The 6,000-nt window shown below is 38.2% G+C and overlaps 1 long non-coding RNA gene across 2 annotated transcripts in view; it reads right to left on the bottom strand.

Moving 5' to 3' along the window:
• Nucleotides 1–3,936: 3,936 nt before the first annotated feature.
• LOC136057662 (uncharacterized) overlaps nt 3,937–6,000 on the bottom strand; it is a 93,382-nt gene continuing 91,318 nt past the window's right edge. For both annotated transcript variants that reach the window (XR_010623054.1, XR_010623055.1), the window contains exon 3: nt 3,937–4,024. This is a non-coding gene — a long non-coding RNA (uncharacterized LOC136057662). The remainder of the gene's footprint in view (nt 4,025–6,000) is intronic.

The following is a 6,000-nucleotide window of genomic DNA, read 5'->3' as shown; positions in this document are numbered from 1 at the left end:
AATGACTGCAGTGATCCACTGCTATAGTTAAGAATAGTTCAATATCACACAGAATGCACTGGTTTAATTTGCTTCCAGAGCATAGCAGTTAATGGACTCCTGCAGCTAAGAACAAAATAATTGTTTAAATGGCCACCATTTTCATTAAGATTGTTTTTTTTTTCTGCAAATAAGAGACATGAAATGAATTATAGAAAGTAATTTAAAAGAGACAGATCTTCAAAAGGACCTAGGTGACCTAGGAGTCTAGGATGTCAGATAAATAAGCTGCCATTAGCACTTTACATTCATTGTAAGTAAGGGAGAAAGTGGTTTGTGTAATGGTCTACACAGGGAATGACAAGTAATTCAGATAGATATTTCCTCAAGGTGCTCATCTGTTATGGCTGCAGAGTTCTTCCTAATGACCATCTGGGTTTCCATTCAAACACTGTTTTAAGTCTTTCCCTCTAATAGTACTGCATATCAAGCCTCAGACTTGACAGGAAGCATCTGAAAACACACTGGTAAAGCTGGAGGCTGGCACTAGGCTTTTACTGAAGAGCTTTCTTAAATAAAATGGGCAGTGTTTCGGGTGCTGTTCTTCTGGATCAGCATGTTTGGCTAATCAGCCTAACGTATTCAGGATACACTTCCATGGCAGCTTGCAAGCTGATGCCAATTCCCTTTGCACATGCTACAAGATGCCCAAATAGAAGCTAGCTCAAATCTTAAAGTAATGCAACTGCAACGCTGTAACACTGATCCCAAGCTAACAAATTCTGCTTCCCAGCAGGACTTGATAGTTCAGGCTCAGCCACATGCTAATCATGGCTATGCAGCTTCACATTCAGAGCCAGCTTTCAATCATCCAGCTTGGAGCGTGGACAGAGTGAGTTCATATCTGCCTGCCAAACCCTCAGCAGACATATCTTCTCAAGCAGCTAGGAGTAGAAATGAGGAATGAATCTTGTCTAATATTCTCACTGTCCACTAAATGGCTAGCCTTGCTCATTACTTAGAGGAGCAAGACAGAGTATGGTAGCCTGCTTTGCTTTCTTAATAAGATTACCAAAGCTCTTCCTCACTGACACTTCTCCAGCTTCATCCCAAGTCCTGCTACACTAAGAAGGCTAAGTGCCCTTCCGCTCAGAGTCATGAATTCCTTCAGGATTTGCCTCCATATGAAAAAATGAAAGTAACATATGCCAAACAAAACTCCTTTTACTAATACCCCAGACTCTGTAGGATAACAAGTGCTCTTCTAGATCCCCAAGAAAAACCAGGACCTCACAAAATACTCCTGAACTGATGATTTAAATTCTGTAGCCTGAAAGCCTTCCAGTTAGACTCATGGCAATCAGCCGAGGCATGATATATCCTACAGCTGTCTTAGTCCTAGAGAAAAATATCATATGCTTTGATAGAAATACATTTTATACAATGTCCATAAAACCTATTGCTCAGTGTTTCTAGTTCAAAGAGAACAAGTGAGAATTGAAAACAGTTTTAATCCCAAAACTTGTCCGCTTCCTCCATCTCTAGCTTCTTGTGCTGATTCATCAAGTCTCTTGTTACTTTTCTATACCTCAATCTATTTTCTCACCCCTAAATCTATAGTAAAACACCTAGTAGGAAGTTTGTCTTCCATCTCCATCCAGTGGCTAGCTAGTTTAGTACACTATATTATGTGGAAATTACCAACTTGAAAATCTGATGCGCTTTGGATCTCAGCCTGCGCTAGGAGTTAACTGTAAGATGGAAAATTCATACAAACCAAGAGCTCCCCCCACCCTTTCAAACAAGTTTTCTACTATCTTCTGTTTTTTCCTTCACTGCCTACACAAATCCAGGAAAACTGAGGTTATAATTCACCTTTTTGGATCCTAGCAGGCCATTCATTTAATGAAGAAGCTCAGGAAGCAACCATTGGTTTTCCAGTAATAAATTTGACCATGTTTCTTAATTTCCATGTTAGTATCTGATATTTTCCTATTATTCATATTTTAAAATCATAGAGATAGTTTCTATAGACTTACAAACACTTCAGGCAACACCAACCTGGAAATATATTCTTTTTGAACCTTCCATCATGACTACCAGCTTCCACATGCATTCCCACTTTTGCATGAATTTGTCCACTAGGTCATCTAAATTTGATTTTTCAATTTCCAGTTTACTTTAGACAGAGCCAGCATCAGCCCATCCAATTCAATAGGCTCTTTGAGATCACAGCTGAGGATAATATAGCAATTAATACAATACACAATTGCATTAGACAATGTCTAGAAATGTCATCCAGCTTAGAAATAAAAGTCCACACAGTCAAGCCACAAAGTCTCAGCCTACAGACTCCATCACATATCTGTATCTGATGTCCTGGAGGACAAACACAAGATTTATCCTGACCATAAGGAATAGAAGCAGCAAATGGAGTTTCACTGAAACTGTAACCTTACTGGTCTAGTACTCAGGCCAGGGAACAGTTAGCCAGAATACTTCTGCTGACCTCAGCTTCTGAGATAGTTCTTCCTTGTTTAACCTTGAATCTTTCACATACACATGGAGATAAACACCCAAAGTTCTACATGCTAAGACTTATGCAAACATATTTTGTGCCAAAGAGCATAGGCCAATAACCTGCAAAGATCCACACTCACACAAAATTGCACAATGGACCACACGTATTTGGGAGTGTGGCATTTGCCTATCACTAAAAATTATCAAGCACCAGTCATTCCCAGAATCAGTTTGCTGGTCTCAACGGATCAGTTACACTGCAATTATTCTTGCCTTAAGCAATATCTTCTATGCCAGTCATTCATACCAACTTGGAAGCTCACCCAGATCCTTCCCTCACCATTTTCCAGGTCCTCAAGCTCAATAACATTTAATTCACCAAGTGGAATTCCTCTGGCTCTTCTCTGCAATCCTAATTTCAACTTCATCCTGAAGAGCTGCCAGAGGCATAGAAAGCCTACTCCACAGGGATCCCAAATTCCGTAGTCCACTGCAGACCAACACTACATGACAGCAAATCTTTCAAAAGAAACCATAAAACACCATCAGACATCTAATACTTCAAAATGGAAATTCATACATAAGTTGTAAACTCTTCAAACCCACACACTCAGCTAATGCACAGATCTCTGACTCTCAAAGGCTGAACACCAGGTGCTTCACTGGTGCCTCGTATGTAAGCACTGATCCACAAGCTGGTGAGTGGGTGGAGCCCAGGCAGACCGGTACTCCTGGCAAGAGCAACGGATCTTTCCTCCTAATTCTACCACATGCACAGTAAGCAATACACCACTTAATTAATACTCTTAGTTCTTTCAGAACAGATACAAAACAAAACACACACAAAAAAAAAAAAAAAAACACAGGAGCTGAAGAAGCAGCCCCCAAACTCATCCAGAATGCCAAATTAAAAGGTATTTTGTAGATTTTCAACTGCTATTGGAAAGGCCCAACTAACAATTCAAATAATCTCAAAATAATAACAGCCTTCAATCTAACACGTATCAGTAAATTCCTGTTTCGCCCTTTTCTAGCAAAAATAACAACACTTTAGTTGCCAGTGCATTAATAAGATCCTATTTCTGCTCCAAAGATTGAATAGAACCTTTGTTCTACATAGCAAAGGATTAAGAAGGTTGCTATTTTGGTAACAAGATGCAGTAGAGGTACTTACTTTGCAGCTGAGATCCGGGCTGGATGACTGAGAAAGGAATAAACTCTGTTACCTCAGATGAACTTTATTCTCATAATCAGCATATCAGACTCTTTTTAGCATGATGCATATAATTAACAACGAAAGAGAGACTATTCATGAATAATTACAATTTGATAGTTTAAGCTCATATACAAAATGTACCCTATGTTTTACAGAAAAACATTAATGTAACTATAAGACAGCAACATGTACACACATATTACATAAGAAAAACTACTTTCTAAGTAGATTATTGGTCAGTTGTTTCCTTTTTTTTCCACTTTATTTCTGGGTATCTAACCTCTTTTAACAGTTTTTCATGGAGAAAATCTGTCATAAAGTGCCCCAAGAAAAAAGTGTCAGAAAAACAGCACATGGACAGAGACACATGAGAGAACAGTCTGAAAAGAGGATCAAATCATAGGACACAGGTCCAAGTGCTGAGGCACCAAGATGATTGAGAAAACTGTTTGTGAGGCTGGAAAAGGAAGCAGTGACCTGTGAAAATGAAAGCAACTCCATGAAAACATTAGTCATGTCAAAAATATGTTGTTTATAGTTATCATAACAACATTTTTATTAAATGAATTCGTTTAGTATATAAAGTTGTTGCAAGTAAAACATTTCCAAAGGACTAGGGTAGGTAAGGCAGTGTGGTTAGAAACTGGCACCACTTTTAATTACACAGGGATTAACTTTTTGCACTTAGAAATGGAAATGCTTGGGGCTCACATCAGAGGAGGTCCAAATTTCTAAATGAAAAGTATTATTGTAATAAAATCAAGGAGCATCTTTAAATACAGCAAACAAACAGATGTGAAGGTAAACAGAGCCTTGATATCTCACTTGTATCCTGACTGTTGACATGACAAAGGACTTTGGAAACGTGACAAAAATGAAACAATCTACTCTCATTTCCAGTTGTATGTATAAACATATTTTTTAAAGACCTCCATGATGAAAATCAATCCCAGAAATGGGCAGAATGTCAACAGGAAATTTATTCCATTGGTCATTACTGATATCCTGTGGGAATGCTGTTTTATATCCAGTGAAACTCTCTTATCTCTCCTTCTCCAAAAAACAGTAGGAAAAAGACAATAAATATCCACAGAGGTGCAGATATCTCTGGCAACACAGGTGCCAGATATCCCAGGGAAATGAATCATAGTTAAGTTTTGTCTGCATAAGCGATCACATGCGTATTGCCACTTCAGTCATTTTTGACATAATCACCAATTCCAACCATATCTGATAAAAGCAGACACCTCAAACATAATTATGCTCCTAGTAGGAGGCAGGAAAATAGTTGGATGGGTAAATAGAATGATCTTAATACTGTTTTCAATAATGAAAGGCTTCAGTGTGAACATACCCTACAAGGCTTTCAGGGAATCCACTAGTACTGAACAGTTAGAAATTTCCTAGCCACTGGAAAAGCTCCAATTGGAGCTTGAGACTTGTTAGAAAAGCAGGCAGCCCAACGTCATAGGAAATAAGACTTATTCAAAATGGGGCTTTATTCATTCCAAGCTCAGGGAATCACAGTTTTCAAAATAAAGAGAAAGAAAGAAACGGTGCTTACAAGTTTACATTTGCAGGTAACACTTTAATAAAACTTTAAAGGATCTGAGCTTGATGCAGATGTGACGGACCAATACTTTTGCTCTGTAATGTGTAGGAAGCGAGAATTACAAACAGTTCCCTCTCTTGAGTTTATAGAACATGTTGATTCCCTTTCAGATCCCTCAGTAGGTTAACTAAACAAAATATCTATTTACAACAGAGAAAGATATAAAGTTCTACAAGGATTGCCATCTGAGTATCAGTGTAAAGTAGTGACAAGTGAAGGAAGGATCTACATACTGAAGCTTTCCATGTTTATACTCCCAGTATGGAAAATAATTGCAGATTATAAAATAACTCCCTCGTGGAATAGTTGAAGAATTTGCATCAGTTTTATTTTCATATCATCATAGAAATGCTTTGACTCTCAAATGTTAACTCTCTCCGCAGGAGCTTAAAGGCCCGTAATGTAGCTTGACCCACACTGGTGGAAATCTGACAGGTCTCCAAGGCAGATAGACTTATAGATAAAAAAAGATGCTATCCATGCTACACTGGTTACTCAAATCTTATTACAATATATTAGCACATACCAGATTGTGCAGATTTTGCATATTGACCCCTAACACCTAGGTAATATTTTAGCCACCTAAAAGAAATTCTTTGATTTGGCCCCTGGGAGGAAAGGGCATCATGGCTGAACAACAATTTCTGGACATGGCAGTTTAATAAAATAATAA

Source organism: Cyrtonyx montezumae, unplaced genomic scaffold (genome assembly GCF_038088225.1).
Source record: "Cyrtonyx montezumae isolate F1298 unplaced genomic scaffold, pur_monq_1.0 scaffold_10, whole genome shotgun sequence".
NCBI lineage: Eukaryota > Metazoa > Chordata > Aves > Galliformes > Odontophoridae > Cyrtonyx > Cyrtonyx montezumae.
Note: the sequence above shows the minus strand (reverse complement) of the source record. Positions and strands in the feature narration are given on the sequence as shown.